The 17,210-nt window shown below is 53.4% G+C and overlaps 1 long non-coding RNA gene across 1 annotated transcript; it reads right to left on the reverse strand.

Annotated features, from left to right (window-relative positions):
- Positions 1–8,864: 8,864 nt before the first annotated feature.
- On the reverse strand, positions 8,865–16,979 carry LOC139265797 (uncharacterized). Its single transcript, XR_011593628.1, has 2 exons — positions 16,232–16,979; positions 8,865–11,058 (listed from the first exon to the last, which is right to left on the reverse strand). It is a non-coding gene; the product is annotated as an uncharacterized lncRNA (long non-coding RNA).
- Between the last annotated feature and the right edge of the window lie 231 nt (positions 16,980–17,210).

Here is a 17,210-nt window from a genome sequence, read left to right on the forward strand (position 1 = left end):
TACCGTGGCACGGAATTGCTCTCTGAGCACAGTTGCCTGTGTCTGTGCTGGTGCCAGGCTGATGAGAGTTGGGTGACTCTGTCTCTGCACAGGGGTAGCCTGATGTTGGGATTGAGGCTGCACTCCCAGGAAGCAGCTTTCCGTCAGTCCCTTATCTGCCAGCTCGTAGGGCACGAGCTGCATTGCAAATCCTCTCCACACCCCCATCTTCTGCCGGGGTTTCTCCCCCTCGCTTGCCCATGCACTCTCCCACCTCTTTCTCCAAGTTGTCCCGCTCCAACACCTCCAACGGAGCAGCCTGCAGCCTTCGCCCTTCCCCTGCCACTAGTGGGGAGAAAAGGAGAGGATTAACAGGTTTGTCCGTTCCACGGGGCAGGGGTGGGGATAGAATGGGAAGTGCAGCCCTCTACATTGTCCTGTATGGAAACATTGATAAATGGCTAATGGGGAGGTACTCACTGGCGTGTGACTCTCCCCGCCCACCTCAACCTCCACCACAGCCACGGTGGAGCAGCTCCTCAGCATCTCCACTGCCTTCTGTTGATGGTGGGGGTCAACGTCCAAAGGTGTGGGACACCCCCACCACTCACCCTCTCACGGATATTGCTCACATTCATACCCTGCAAACATAGAAAATAGGTGTAGGAGTAGGCCATTCGGCCCTTCAAGCCTGCACCACCATTTAATAAGACCATGGCTGATCATTCACCTCAGTACCCCTTTCCTGCTTTCTCTCCAGATCCCTTGATCCCTTTAGCCGTAAGGGCCATATCTAACTCCCTCTCGAATATACCCAATGAACTGGCATCAACAACTCTCTGTGGTAGGGAATTACACAGGTTAACAACTCTCTGAGTGAAGAAGTTTCTCCTCATCTCAGTCCTAAATGGCCTGCCCCTTATCCTTAGACTGTGACCCCTGGTTCTGGATTTCCCCAACATCGGGAACATTCTTCCTGCATCTAACCTGTCCAGTCCCGTCAGAATTTTATATGTTTCTATGACATCCTCTCTCATCCTTCTAAACTCCAGTGAATAAAGGCCCAGTCGATCCAGTCTCTCCTCATATGTCAGTCCTGCCATCCCGGGAATCAGTCTGGTGAACCTTTGCTGCACTCACTCAATAGCAAGAACGTCCTTCCTCAGATTAGGAGACCAAAACTGAACACAATATTCCAGGTGAGGCCTCACCAAGGCCCTGTACAACTGCAGTAAGACCTCCCTGCTCCTATACTCAAATCCCCTAGCTATGAAGGCCAACATGTCATTTGCCTTCTTCACCGCCTGCTGTACCTACATGGCAACTTTCAATGACTGATGTACCATGACACCCAGGTCTCGTTGCACCTCCCCTTTTCCTACTCTGCCGTCATTAGGATAATATTCTGCCTTCCTGTTTTAACCTCACATTTATCCACATTATACTGCATCTGCCATGCATTTGCCAACTCACCTAACCTGTCCAAGTCACCCTGCAGCCTCCTAGCGTCCCCCTCACAGCTTACACTGCCACCTAGCTTAGTGTCATCTGCAAACTTGGATATATTACTCTCAATTCCTTCATCTAAATCATTGATGTATATTGTAAAGAGCTGGGGTCCCAGCACTGAACCCTGCGGCACCCCACTAGTCACTGCCTGCCATTCTGAAAAGGACCCGTTTATCCCGACACTTTGCTTCCTGTCTGCCAACCAGTTCGATATCAACGTCAATACATTACTCCCAATACCATGTGCTTTAATTTTGCACACCAATCTCTTGTGTGGGACCTTGTCAAAAGCCTTTTGAAAGTCCAAATACACCGCATCCACTGGTTCTCCCTTGTCCACTCTATTAGTCACATCCTCAAACAATTCTAGAAGATTTGTCAAGCATGATTTCCCTTTCATAAATCCATGCTGATTTGGACCGATCCTGTCACTGCTTTCCAAATGCGCTGCTATTTCATCTTTAATAATTGATTCCAACATTTTCCCCACTGCTGATGTCAGGCTAACCGGTCTATAATTCCTCGTTTTCTCTCTCCCTCCTTTTTTAAAAAGTGGTGTTACATTAGCTACCCTCCAGGCCATAGGAACTGATCCAGAGTCGATAGACTGTTGGAAAATGATCACCAATGCATTCACTATTTCTAGGGCCACTTCCTTAACTACTCTGGAATGCAGACTATCAGGCTCTGGGGATTTATCGGCCTTCAATCCCATCAATTTTCCTAACACAATTTCCTGTCTAATAAGGATTTCCTTCAGTTCCTCCTTCTTGCTAGATCCTCCGTTCCCTAGTATTTTCGGAAGTTTATTCGTGTCTTCCTTCGTGAAGACAGAACCAAAGTATTTGTTCAATTGGTCTGCCATTTCTCTGTTCCCCATTATAAATTCACCTGAATCTGACTGCAAGGGACCTACGTTTGTCTTCACTAATCTCTTTCTCGTCACATATCTATAGAAGCTTTTGCAGTCAATTATGATCCCAGCAAGCTTCCTCTCATACTTTATTTTCCCCCTCCTTATTAAACCCTTTGTCCTCCTCTGCTGAATTCTAAATTTCTCCCAATTGGCTTTTTCTGTCCAATTTATATACCTCTTCCTTGGATTTAACACTATCTTTCATTTCCCTTGTTAGCCACGGTTGAGCCACCTTCCCCATTTTATTTTTACTCCAGACAGAGATGTCGAAGTTCATCCATGTGATCTTTAAATGTTTGCCATTGCCTATCCACCATTAACCCTTTAAATATCACTCGCCAGTCTATTCTAGCCAATTCACATCTCATACCATCGAAGTTACCTTTCTTTAAGTTCAGGACCCTAGTCCCTGAATTAACTGTGTCACTCTCCACCTTAATAAAGAATTCTACTTGGGGAGAGGTGGGGGGTGGTGACTGGGGAAGGGAGGGGAGGGGACTGGGGCAGGGGGGAGGGGATTTGGGCAGGATGGGGGAGGGAACTGGGACAGTGGGGGAGACTGGGGCAGAGGGGGGAGACTGGGGCAGAGGGGGAGGGAGGCAAAGGGGGGAGACTGGGGCGGGGGGGGGAGACTGGGGCGGGGTGGGGAATGAATGTGGGCGGGGGAGTTACTGGGGTGGGGGGGAGACTGGGGCAGAGCAAGGAGGGGGGACAGAGGGGGGAGGGGTAGACGGGGCAGAGGGGGGAGTCTGGAGCAAAGGGGGGAGATTGGGGCAGAGGGGGGAGAGTGGGGCAGAGGGGGGAGACTGGGGCAGAGGGGGGAGACTGGGGCAGAGGGGGGAGACTGGGGCAGAGGGGGGGAGACGGAGGCAGAGGGGGGGAGACGGAGGCAGAGGGGGGGAGACTGGGGCTGAGGGGAGAGGAGACTGGGGCAGAGGGGGGGAGACTGGGGCAGAGGGGGGGAGACTGGGGCAGAGGGGGGGAGACTGGGGCAGAGGGGGGGGAGACTGGGGCAGAGGGGGGGAGATTGGGGCAGAGGGGGGGGAGACTGGGGCAGAGGGGGGAGACTGGGGCAGAGGGGGGAGACGGGGGCAGAGGGGGGAGACGGGGGCAGAGGGGGGAGACGGGGGCAGAGGGGGGAGACGGGGGCAAGGTAGGGCAGAGGGGGGAGACGGGGCAGAGGGGGAGACGGGGCAGAGGGGGGGGAGACGGGGGCAGAGGGGGGGAGACGGGGGCGACTGGGGCAGGGGGGGGAGACGGGGGCAGAGGGAGGGAGACTGGGGCAGAGGGGAAGAGACTGGGGCAGAGAGGGGGAGACGGGGCAGAGGGAGGGAGACTGGGGCAGAGGGGAAGAGACTGGGGCAGAGGAGGGAGACTGGGGCAGAGAGGGGGAGACGGGGTAGAAGGGGGAGACTGGGGTAGAGAGTGGAGGGGACTGGAACAGGGGGGAGACTGGAGCAGAGCTGGAGACTGGGGCGGGGAGGAGGCTGGGGCAGAGGGGAGTGGGGGGACAGAGGTTGGAGGGGGGAGATGGGGCAGAGGGGGGGAGACTGCGGCACAGGTGGGCGGAGACTGGGGAAGAGGAAGCAGACTGAGGCTGGGAGGGGGAGTAGACTGGGGTAGAGGGGGGAGACTGGGGTGGGGTAGGGGGAGGCTAGTGCAGGGGGGAGACTGGGGAAGAGAGAGAGACTGGGGAAGAGGTAAGAAGTGGACTGGGGCAGAGGGCAGAGGGTGGAAGGGACTGGAGCAGAGGGGGGAGACGGGGTGGGGGGGGATGGGGGAGACTTGGACAGAGGGGGAGGAGACTGGGGCAGGGGGGAGACGGGGGAGGAGGAGGCAGGGTAAAGGAATGCAGACTGTTGCAGAGGGGGGAGACTGGGGCAGAGGGGACTGGGGCACGGAGGGGGGGGAAGACTGGGGCAGAGGCAGGGGAGACTGGGGCAGAAGGGGGAGAGATTGGGGCAGAGGGAACGGATTGGGGCAGAGAGTGAAGGGGACTGGAGCAGGGGGGAGACTGGGGCGGGGTGGGGGGAGACTGGGGCAGAGAGAGAGTGTCAGAGGGGAGAGGGGGGAGGGGAGAGACAGGGCAGAGGCGGGGCAAAGGAATGCAGACTGGGGCGGGGAGGGGGGGGAGACGGGCAGAGGGGGTGGGAGACTGGGGCAGAAGGAGGGGGATACTGGCACAGAAGGGTGGGAGATTGGGGCAGAGGGGAAGAGACTGGAGCAGAGGGGGGGGGGAGACTGGGGCAGAGGTGGGGGAGACTGGACGGGGGGGGAGACTGGGGCAGAGGGGGGAGACTGGGTCAGAGGGGGGAAGAGAGTGGAGGGGATTGGAGTGGGAGGAGACTGGGGCGGGGGGGGCAAGACTGTGGCAGAGGGGAGAGACTGGGGCAGAGGGGAGACTGGGGAAGAGGGGGAGACTGGGCCAGAGGGGGGAAGACTGGGCCAGAGGGGGGGAAGACTGGGTCAGAGGGGGGAGACAGGGTGGGGGAGGATGGGGGGAGACTTGGACAGAGGGGGAGAAGACTGGGGCACGGGGGAGAGACTGGGGCACGGGGGGAGAGACTGGGGCACGCGGGGAGAGACTGGGGCAGAGCGGGGGGGGCGAGACTGGGCCAGAGGGGAGAGACTGGGGCAAGGTGCGGGGGAGACTGGGGCAGAGGGGGTAAGAATAGGGCAGGAGGGCGGAGACTGGAGCAGAGGGGAGGAGGAGACTGGGGCAGGTGTGGGGGAGACTGGGGCGGAGCTGGAGACTGAGGCGAGGGTGGAGGGGGGGAGTCTGGGACAGAGGGAGAGTGTCAGAGGGGGGAGGGGGAGACGGGGCAGAGGCGGGCTGAGCCCGGAGCAAAGGAACGCAGACTGGGGTGGGGGGGGGGGCGGGGGGAGACGGGCAAAGGGGTTGGGAGACTGGGGCAGAAGGTTGGGCGGCTGGAGCAGTGTGGGAGGCGACTGGGGCAGAGGCGGGGAAACTGGTGCGGGGAGGAGACTGGGTGGGGGGGGGTGAGACTGGGGCGGGGGGGGGAGATGGGGCAGAGGGTGGAGACTGGGGCAGAGGGGGGGAAACTGGTGCGGGGAGGAGACTGGTTGGGGGGGGTGAGACTGGGGCAGAGGGGAAGAGACTGGGGCGGGGGGGGGGGGAAGATGGGGCAGAGGGGGGAAGACTGGGCCAGAGGGGGGAAGACTGGGCAAGAGGGGGGGAAGACTGGGCCAGAGAGTGGAGGGGACTGGTGGTAGACTGGGGCGAAGGGCGGGGGGGGGGGGGGATTCTGGGGCAGAGAGTGGAGGGGACTGGAGCAGGGGGTAGACTGAGGCGGAGGGTGGGAGTCTGGGGCAGAGGGGAGTGGGGGGACAAAGGAGGGAGGGGGAGATGGGACAGAGGGGAGGAGGCTGGGGCAGAGGTGGGAAAAGACTGGGACAGAGGGAGCGGACTGAGACTGGGAGGGGGAGTGGACTGGGGTAGAGGGGGGAGACTGGGGCGGGGTGGGGGGAGACTAGTGCAGGGGGGAGACTGGGGAAGAGGGGGAGACTGAGGCAGAGGGCAGAGGGGACTGGAGCAGAGCGGGGGAGACTGGGGCAGAGGGCGAGGAGACAGGGGCAGAGGGGGAGAAGACTGGGGCACGGGGGGGGGAATGGGGCATGGGGGGTGGAGACTGGGGCAGAGCGGGGGAGCGGACTGGAGCAGGGGCAAGACTGGGGCCAGGTGGGGGGAGACTAGGGCAGAGCGGGAGACTGGGGCAAAGGAGAGAGACTGGGGCAGTGGGGGGAAAACTTAGGCAGAAGGGTGGGAGCTGAGACTGGGACAGAGGGGAGTTGGGGGAGGGGGGGCAGGGCAAAGGGATGCAGACTGGGACAGAGGGGGAGGAGACAGGGGCAGAGGGGGGAAGACTGGGGCAGAGGGGCGGAGACTGGGGCAGCGGGGGCAGAGACTGGGGCCGGGCGGGGGGGGGGGGGGGAGACTGGGGCAGAAGGGCAGAGACTGGAGCAGAAGAGAGGAGGAGACTGGGGCGGGGGAGGAGACTGGGGCTGTGGGGGGAGACGGGCAGTGGGGAGGGGGAGACTGGGGCAGAAGGTTGGGAGACTGGAGCAGTGTGGTAGGGGGGACTGGGGCAGAGGGGGGAGACTGGGGCAGTGCGGGAGGGAGACTGGGGCAGAGGGGGGAGACGGGGGCAGAGGACTGGGGCAGAGAGTGAAGGGGACTGGAGCAGTGGGGAGACTGGGGCAGAGGGGGAGGGGGTACAGAGGGGGGAGAAGACTGGGGCAGAGGGGCGGAGACTGGTGCAGGGGGGAGACTGGGGCAGAGGGTCGGGGACTGGGGCAGAGGGAACTGGGACACGGGGGGGGGGGGGGAAGACTGGGCAGAAAGGGGAGAGACTGGGACAGAGGGAGCGGACTGGGGCGGGGGGGGAGCGGACTGGGGCAGAGAGTGAAGGGGACTGGAGCAGGGGTAAGACTGGGGCGGGGTGGGGGGAGACTGGGGCGGAGCTGGAGACTGGGGCGGGGGGAGTCTGGGGCAGAGGGAGATTGTCAGAGGGGGGAGGTGGGAGACGGGACAAAGGAACGCAGACTGGGGCGGAGGGTGGGGAGGGAGACGGGCAGAGGGGGTGAGAGACTGGGCAGAAGGGGGGGGGGAGACTGGGGCAGTGTGGGGTGGGGGGACTGGGGCAGAGGGGGGAAAACTGGGGCAGAGGGGCGGAGACTGGAGCAGAAGGGAGGAGGAGACTGGGGCGGGGGAGGAGCCTGGGGCAGAGGCGGAGGGAGACTGGGGCGGTGGTGGGTGAAGGGCAGTGGGGAGGGGGGAGACTGGGGCAGAAGGAGGGGGAGACTGGGGCAGAAGGATGGGAGACTGGGACAGTGTAGTGGGGGGGACTGGGGCAGAGGGGGGAGACTGGGGAGAGAGAGAGACTGGGGCAGTGCGGGAGGGAGACTGGGGCAGAGGGGGGAGACTGGGGCGCAGGGGGGGAGTCTGGAGCAGAGGGGAGTGGGGGGACAGAGGAGGGAAGGGGAGATGGGGCAGAGGGGAGGAGGCTGGGGCAGAGGTGGGCAAAGACTGGGACAGAGGGAGCGGACTGAGACTGGGAGGGGGAGTGGACTGGGGTAGAGGGGGGAGACTGGGGCGGGGTGGGGGAGACTAGTGCAGGGGGGAGACTGGGGAAGAGGGGGAGACTGAGGCAGAGGGCAGAGGGGACTGGAGCAGAGGGGGGGGAGACTGGGGCAGAGGGGGAGGAGACAGGGGCAGAGGAGGAGAAGACTGGGGCACGGCGGGGGAGACTGGGGCATGGGGGGTGGAGACTAGGGCAGAGCGGGGGAGCGTACTGGAGCAGGGGGAAGACTGCGGCCAGGTGGGGGGAGACTGGGGCAGAGCAGAAGACTGGGGCAAAGGAGGGAGACTGGGGCAGTGGGGGGAAAACTTAGGCAGAAGGGTGGGAGCTGAGACTGGGGCAGAGGGGAGTCGGGGGAGGGGGGGCAGGGCAAAGAGATGCAGACTGGGACAGAGGGGGCGAGACTGTGGCGGAGGGGGGAGACTGGGGCAGAGGGGGAGGAGACAGGGGCAGAGGGGGGAAGACTGGGGCAAAGGGGCGGAGACTGGGGCAGAGGGGAGACGGGGCAGCGGATGGAGGAAGACTGGGGCAGCGGGGGCGGAGATTGGGGCCGGTGGGGAGACTGGGGCAGAAGGGCAGAGACTGGAGCAGAAGGGAGGAGGAGACTGGGGCGGGGGAGGAGACTGGGGCAAAGGCGGGGGGAGACTGGGGCGGTGGGGGGAGACGGGCAGTGGGGAGACTGGGGCAGAAGGAGGAGGAGACTGGGGCAGAAGGAGGGGGAGACTGGAGCAGTGTGGTGGGGGGGACTGGGGCAGAGGGGGGAGACTGGGGAGAGGGAGAGACTGGGGCAGTGCGGGAGGGAGACTGGGGCAGAGGGGGGAGACTGGGGCAGAGGGAGGGAGCGGACTGGGGCAGAGAGTGAAGGGGACTGATGCAGGGGGGAGACTGGGGTAGAGGTGGGGGGAGACTGGGGCAGAGGGGGGAGGGGGTACAGGGGGTGGGGGAAAGACTGGGGCAGAGGGAACTGGGGCACGGGGGGAGGGGAGACTGGGGCAGAAAGGGGAGAGACTGGGACAGAGGGAGCGGACTGGGGCGAGGGGGAGCGGACTGGGGCAGAGAGTGAAGGGGACTGGAGCAGGGGTGAGACTGGGGCGGGGTGAGACTGGGATGGAGCTGGAGACTGGGGCGAGGCGGGGGGGAGAGTCTGAGGCAGAGGGAGATTGTCAGAGGGGGGAGGGGGAGACGGGGCAAAGGAACGCAGACTGGGGCGGTGGGGCAGAGATGGGCAGAGGGGTGAGAGACTGGGCAGAAGGGGGGGGGAGACTGGGGCAGTGTGGGGGGGGGGACTTGGGCAGAGGGGGGAAGACTGGGTGTCGAGGAATTATTTAGCTTAAATTAACTCAGGTGGAGACTTTCAGAAGTTGCTTCGAGAGAAGTTTATTACTAAAGCTAACAAGATATCTTGGAGAGCTTGCTTGGACCGTACCAAGGCAGAACTCTGTCGTACAAGCAAATTGCACTTATCTTTATCCAGAAATTGAATACAGAAATAGAAAAGGAATCTTATTCATTAGTCCCGCGAGTACAAAGGTCGTCTCGGGAGGTACACACTCTATCTGTCCTTGCATAGTTTTTCTCTGTTCACAGTCTAATAAGCAGAATCAAAGGAGACTCCCTTTTAATACCAGGTAGTCATTTAATTGCATCTGTAAGTTTCAAGGCTAAAAAGCGTGGCTATTTTCTAGTCTTATTATTTCTTTAAGCATAGCTAATAAAAAGAATTTAACCCTTCCCTCTTTCATAAGCCATGGATTCATAGATTCTTTCTTCCACAATTCCCTCCTTGTTGATCTTTTTATTTTTTTAGATCAACACAATTTCCTATATTTTCTTCTTTAGCAAAAGGGGGTGTATACCCTTCAGGATAGGGTCGCATTTGGAGATAATCGTCTTCATCAACCTTTTCCTCTAAGCCACTTAACATTCCTTTCATGCATACACCTTTTCTTTCTATTTCGGAGAGCAGGCCTATTACTTGATAGGGACATACCATTCCGAATGGCCACCTAGCACATCCCCTCTGGTGATGTGTCATATTCTTCTCATCGACCCAATCTCCTTTAAATTCTGGGTACCAGAAGTTCTGTCCAAACAGCTGGGGCATTACTTGGAACTGACACCAAATTTATTTTCGTGTCATACTTACTATCTCCATTGTAACGTTACATCCTTTTGAATTACAACTGGTATATCTTTTTTGAGGGTTAATGGTTAAATTAAGAAGCTTGTCCCTTTTGTTAATTTCCAGCCGCCTTTCCCATGTGTTAGCATGGAAGGATAATATTTTCCTTTCTAACTCGGCTCTTAATAGCTGTCTGATCATTTCTTTAAACAGGCAATGGGTGTACTTGTTTACTCCCTGTTGTTCTTTCATTAGGTTCTCTATTTCCTTCTCTATCCCTTCATCCCTTCAAATGAAATCCCTTTCATTTAGGACGTAACCTGATATCTGTAATTCCTGCTCCCACTCCACCTAACACAGTCTCTAATACATCCCGTTTCTTTCTTTGGGGTCTTTCTTTTTCAAAAGATACCTTAACACTGGTTGTGTGGCAACCATCTTCTTTCTTTGGGGGATATTTAATTCGTATTGTTAGATTTAATACACCTGGGGATCTTACCACTGGGATGCAAGTGGTCAGTATCCTTTTTAGATGTCCAGGGTCTCGGTCTTCTAGGTGGCCGGATTCTTTTACTGACCATTTTACCACAAATGGGTCTCCTCCATTCACTGGGGTGTTATTCATGCACAACATCTGCTGCCCATCTCCCATACCTGTAAATGAATAACGGAGGAAGTCTTTTCTCTCGTCCGGCCCTCCTTTGTGCATCCATCTCTTGTTTTTCCCTGTGCTCCAGGTACACCTCATCCACACATCGGCCTGGAATTCTATTAACAACTGATACCCTTTCCCCAATATAAACTGGAACTCCCCTCTTTCTTCCTTCATTCCACATGCCTCACATCGTACCGTAAAATTCCCTATTATACAACTTTGGCCTGCTGGGCATATAAAATTGCCTTGCTGCCTTATACTATTACTTCTTTCCCATACCATATTTCCCTTCCATACTCTTCCTTCTTTTAGGACTTCTTCCTCCTGCCGGGAGTTCCCTGTCGCTAAAATGATCAGTATACCTAACGTCCATTTATTTTTCCAAGAGTCCCTTCCCATCTTCCCTTTCTTGTTTGTTTCTATACCACTCTTGAAATAAGTCGTTACAATAACAACACGTCCACACGATAGTAACAGTGGCCCAAATAATAAAGGCCCAAACTTGCACACAAATGAGCTCTGACATCCCTCCGTGAATTTTGTGCAATAATTTAAAGTCCAAATATTTAATACAAGAGCAGGTACAGTTCTTTCAGCGAGAAGATGGCTGTTTTCTTAGTCGGGCGACCGTAGTACGTCCTGGTTCAATGCCTTTTCCTTCGGCTGTAATTCATCGGGGAAATAATATTTACAGCGGGTCGCATGCACCCAGTTCGGGTGCTTTTCCAACTTCAAAGCGGTTCGTGTTGTGAGAATTATCTGATACGGTCCTTTCCACCTAGGAGAAAAGGATTCTTTATTTAATGTTTTTACTAACACTTGGTCTCCAGGCCTGAAAGGGTGCATATTTCCTTCCGACGGGGGCACCTGTGTCTGCTTTATTTGTTCATGCAGACTTCTTGCTATTTCACACATGGCCTGAGCATACTTTAGTGATTTTTCATCATTCCAAATTAATGCTATTTTTTCATCTGCCAGTGGTGGTTTTACCCCAGTAGGCATTGGTCTTCCCAATAAGGCTTCATGTGGTGTCAACCCAGTGTTTCGGTTTTTCTGGTTTCTCATTGTATACAGTACTAATGGTAAGGCTTCTGGCCACTTCAGTCCAGTCTCCTGACATACCTTGGTAAGGGTAGATTTTATTTAGTCTTTCTACCATTCCCGAGGACTGTGACTGATATGGTATATGTAACTTCCACTGGAACCTTAACGCTTCTGCAAGGTTTTGCACTATTTTTCCGGTGAAGTGTGTTCCCCTGTCACTGTTGATTCCCATAGGTATCCCATATCTTGGTACTATTTCTTTAAATAGAATTTTTACGACTGTTCGGGCATCGTCTCTCCTAGTGGCGTACGCTTCTACCCACCTTGTGAACATATCTACTATGACTAATAGATACTTGAGACCTGATACTGGAGGCATGTGGACAAAGTCAATTTGCAAATTTTCAAAGGGCATACTTGGTTGGGGTAGATGATCATATCCAGCAGGTGTTTTACCTCTGTTATTTTGTTGACAAATTTGGCATGTTCTAGCAACTTTCTCAATTACTACTGTTATTCCTGGTGTATACCACTGTGCATTAATAGCATGTATCATTCCTCCTTTGCCCATGTGAGCCTGACCGTGTGCTAGGCGAGACAGGGGCAAAAATAGAGATCTAGGACAAACAGTTCGCCCATCAGGGTGACACCAAATGTCGTTTTTTAAAACAACCCTGGTTTTCCCAAGTTCTTCCTTCCTGCATGGTAACTTGTTGTTGAGCTGTTTTAAGTTGTTGGATGTCAAGTACCTGTGGAGGGGAAACAGACTGCTTGAAGGCAGTCTGCCTGTGCCGAAGTGGCCTGTTTGGCTGTTTCGTCAGCCCTCCTATTTCCCACTGATACTTCATCCTCACCGGTTGTGTGAGCTGCACATTTGATAACGGCTACCTTACTTGGCAACTGAATGGCGTCTAATAGATTAAGCACCAGTTGAGAGTGCTTAATATGCTTTCCACCAGAAGTGATAAAGCCTCTGTTTTTCCACAGTTGTCCAAAATCATGGACCACACCGAATGCATATCTAGAATCAGTATAGATATTAGCAGTATGATCTTTAGCTATTATACAAGCTCTAGTGAGGGCAAACAATTCAGCAGCCTGAGCCGAGGTTCCGGGAGGCAGGGTGAATGCTTCAACAGTTTCGTGGGGATTTACAATAGCATAGCCTGCCAACAGCAAGTCATCCGACGGCCTGTACGATGATCCATCCGTATAGAGAATAAGATCAGGATTGTCCATGGGCTCTGTGAGCAAATCTGGTCTTGGTAAGGTGGCTATTTCCACCGTTAACAGACAATCATGCTGGTCTGGATCCTCTACTTCTTTAGTAGGAAGAAAGGTGGCTGGGTTCACTACCGGTGCACGTCGAAAGGTATAGTTAGGGTGTGACAGCAGTAATACTTCATAACCTGTTCTTCGAGACGCTGTAAAGTGTTGTGTGGCAGCTGAATTCAAAAGTAATAACACAGCATGGGCTGTAATGACAGTACATGGATGATCCAAAACAATAGGTACCGACTTCTCCACCATGACCGCAGTAGCAGCTACAGCACGTAGACATGCTGGCATTCCCCTTACTACTGGAGGCAGCAAATCCGAATAATAAGCAACTGGTCTATTTCCCCCACCATGTTCTTGGGTTAGTACTGCGGTTGCAAATCCTTCTTTCTTATTCATATACATCTGAAAAGGTTTACCATAATTCGGAAGTCCCAACGCCGGAGCATTAGTAATGGCTTTCTTTAATTGTTTAAATGCCTCCTCTCTCTCTGGGGTCCACTCCACCTTGGGTGGGACATCATTTAGGGCAGCTGATCTTAGGACCGCATCCCATTCTCGATAATTGTCTACAGTACCCAACCATCCCCAAAAATGACAAGATTTCCTTCTTTGTCTTTGGTATGGTGGCCCTTTGAATTGTCTGAATTCTTTCTGGTCCTAGCTGCCTCTGCCCTTGAGATATGTGAAAACCCAGGTACTGGACTTGAGTTTGACAAAATTGTAACTTTGGTAACGACACTCGGTGCCCTCTTTCACATAGGTGCTGTAACAGTTTCAGGGAATCTTGCATGCACCTGTATCCGTGGCTAGAAGCCACAAGCAAATCGTCCGCATACTGCAGCAGTACAGACTGGTCTGATAATGAACAGTCTTCGAGGTCTCTTTTTACTGCTGCTGCATATACTGCGGGGCTTTCGGTGTATCCTTGGGGCAACCTGGTCCATGTGTACTACTGCTTCTTGTGGGTGAAAGCAAACAGATACTGACTTTCTTGATTTAAAGGGATGGAGAAAAAAGCTGAACACAGATCTATTACAATAAAGACAGTTGCTGTTGGTGGTATAGCAGATAGTATAATGTTGGTGTCCGGTACCACAGGGGTGATAGCGACTACTATCTTATTAATAGCTCTCAGATCTTGCACAAATCTCCATTATTTCGGCCTATTAACCTTTGGTATGGGCAGTATCGGAGTGTTACACGGGCTCTGTGTCTTTTCTAAAACTCCTTGTTCCAACAATGCAGAAATGACTGGCTCTATCCCATTTTCTGCCTCTGGAGGCAGTCTGTACTGCCTAATGCTTGGTAACACGGCGTTCTTTATCAGCTGTACCCGATGGGGTACTGCAGAGTGTACTTGCCCAACATGATTCTTATGCTTTGCCCAAAGTTCAGGAGATACTTGATTCAATGCCATTGGCAGCTTAGGGCTTGGTTGTTCCGGGGGTTGCTGTTTTTCAAAAGTGGAGGCATGATTTTTACCTTTCCACTGGAGAATTCCCCTGTTGTGGGTGATAAAGTCTATCTGAACATTTTGCAATTTTATTACTGCCCAAGGTTGATAGCCTTGTTGCTGTTTTTCTCTTTCTATTCCTACAATCATCGGACCCATATCTTTAGGTTTCGCTGGCGGTTTTACAGCCAATGTCAGATGGGGTGTCGAGTTCGCTTCTCTAAACCGCTGTTGCTGTAAGGGTGTCAAATCAATGGCTACCCCCAATCCTTCTGGTCCAAAATAAATGCGGGGCGTAGCTTCTACTATTTCTTCTCTATTTAAAAAGGATTGTACCAAACACTGGTGAGTTTCAGCTTTTTGTCAAGTGTACCAGGCTGTACAGTGAAGCTGAACTGCCTCAAAGCTTGTCAAAATTATATACATCAATTCTTCAGTATTAGAGTCAAATTTAGCTTTTAAGTTTTGTATAACTTCATGTATCAAGGGGGAATAGAAGTTGCCAATCAATTGCCAACAATAGAGGGTAGCCTTTTCTTTGTTATCCTCCCTTTTCTCTTTTTTAATCCCATTAAAGAACTGATGAATATTATTTGGAGGGAGCTCCATGTACATTCCTTCCTTTGTGCAATAAATTGTGGCTCCTAGTTTGCACAAAGTCTGTCTTCCCAATAAAGGGAGCGGTGTTGTTTTAGAGACTATCAAAGTCTCATCATTAACTGATTGACCTTCAAATATCAATTTGGTAGGTTCAGATAAAAATTCTTTCATGGGGATACCGGCCACACCCATACTTAAGAAGGTGTTGCTTACAGATAATCCCACAGAGGATGGTACAGAAGACATAGTAGCACCGGTATCCACCAGGAACTTCACATAAGTGTCTCCTACTTTTACTACTGCCAGAGGGTTTTCTTCTATGTCTGCCGATAAGCGGAGGGCTGGCGCCTGTACCACTAAGCCTCAGGGGCATCCCTATGCTGATTATTCTGTGCCTGTCCTCGTCCCTTTTGCTGATTTACTGACCTGCTGTTTTAGCCTTATTTTCCTTATAGGTAAATAGTCCCTCTCTATCCATGTTAGCCAGTACTGTAACTGTCTCTTTCCAACTTTTTCCTTGCCAGTCCAAAACCCTTATTTTGTATGTTCTTGCTTGTTGTGGCAACATACAATTTAACAAGGTTTGCACTGCCAAAGGTTCATTTTGATCCATTGGTATTCCTGCATGCTCGTCCCAACTATTTTTCCATCTGCCTGCAAAATCTATTCTTCTGCTTTCTGCAAGCAGCGGGTGACTTCCCCTATATCTCCATGCTTTTTAGCTCCCTTTAATAAATGGTACAGGTTTGCTCAAGCCAGTTGTGAAAGGCTACTGGCTTCTTAACAGGATTAGGGGCAGCTGATATCATATCCCGAGCTTCTCCCGGTGTCCAGGGCTTTAGGACAGCCGTTGTTCTGATCATTACACGGGGGCTTGTGTCGTGGGGATAGTGGAGGAATCGGCCTGTCTTATCCAGCTGAGCGGCCACTATTTCTATAATCTCCTGCCAATCATCCGGCTTGGTGGTTGGAAGACGGGGGTATAAGCCGACAGGGGAAGCGGTCAAAACCGGGGCACTCGGGGGGCTGTAAGAGGGAGGGGGATTCTCCTTACCCTCCTCCTCTTTCTTTTGATTTTTAGGGGCTGGTGCCTCTTTGCCACCTCTGTCCATTTTTTAAAACAATTCTCCATATAATCTTTATCCCAACTGGGGTCCCCCGCCCCATCTTTGGTGGTCTGTCTCCATTCCTCAATTAAGGACAATTTAAAACTTCCTCCATATGGCCAATCCCCATCAGACCAACCGTACAAATCGCTACTAAACGTTACCGCGTATCTGTCGTCTCCTGTTTCTTTAATTACAGTGTCCGCCGGTGAGCCGGGCGGCACAATGGGATCTCCTACCTTCTCTCGTTGCTTTACTACCTTACGGATTCTTTTCTCAGTCTTAGGATGTACTTTCATTCTTTCAGTTGAGAGGTCGTCCTTCTTTCCTTTTCTAGGAGCTGGGCGCGAGCGCCCTGCTCGACTAGAGCCGTTTCCCATTCTTCCGGGTGCAACGTCTCGCGATCTTTTCTGAAATGAGAGTTAGGACAATCCTACAAAATATACAATAATTTACAAAGCGCTCACCGGTGTTCTCTCTTCCGCTCAGCTCGGGGTCTCCTTTTGCCTTCTTGTTATTTTAGCTTCTTAGCGGTAGCTACCTTATGCCTCACCCTCTCGGGGATCTCGGCGGCCCTTCCCCCTTTCAGCTAGGACGGCCTAGGCACCTTCCTCCTTTCAGCTAGGAAGGTCCTTAAAAATTCCTCTTTTCTTTAGAATCTGTCGAGGAAATAGTCCTCTTTTCTCTTTAAAAGTTAAATTTAGTTCTTTTGGATCTCGTTTTTTTTTTAGAGATCCTGCCGGACTACGCCAGAATCTGTCGAGGAATTATTTAGCTTAAATTAACTCAGGCGGAGACTTTCAGAAGTTGCTTCGAGAGAAGTTTATTACTAAAGCTAACAAGATATCTTGGAGAGCTTGCTTGGACCGTACCAAGGCAGAACTCTGTCGTACAAGCAAATTGCACTTATCTTTATCCAGAAATTGAATACAGAAATAGAAAAGGAATCTTATTCATTAGTCCCGCGAGTACAAAGGTCGTCTCGGGAGGTACACACTCTATCTGTCCTTGCATAGTTTTTCTCTGTTCACAGTCTAATAAGCAGAATCAAAGGAGACTCCCTTTTAATACCAGATAGTCATTTAATTGCATCTGTAAGTTTCAAGGCTAAAAAGCGTGGCTATTTTCTAGTCTTATTATTTCTTTAAGCATAGCTAATAAAAAGAATTTAACCCTTCCCTCTTTCATAAGCCATGGATTCATAGATTCTTTCTTCCACACTGGGGATAGGGGAGAAAACTGGGGCAGAGGGGCGGAGACTGGAGCAGAAGGGAGGAGGAGACTGGGGCGGGGGAGGAGCCTGGGGCAGAGGCGGAGGGAGACTGGGGCGGTGGGGGGTGAAGGGCAGTGGGGAGGGGGGAGACTGGGGCAGAAGGAGGGGGAGACTGGGGCAGAAGGATGGGAGACTGGGACAGTGTAGTGGGGGGGACTGGGGCAGAGGGGGGA

This window comes from Pristiophorus japonicus, chromosome 6 (assembly GCF_044704955.1).
Source record: "Pristiophorus japonicus isolate sPriJap1 chromosome 6, sPriJap1.hap1, whole genome shotgun sequence".
Taxonomy (NCBI): Eukaryota; Metazoa; Chordata; class Chondrichthyes; family Pristiophoridae; genus Pristiophorus; species Pristiophorus japonicus.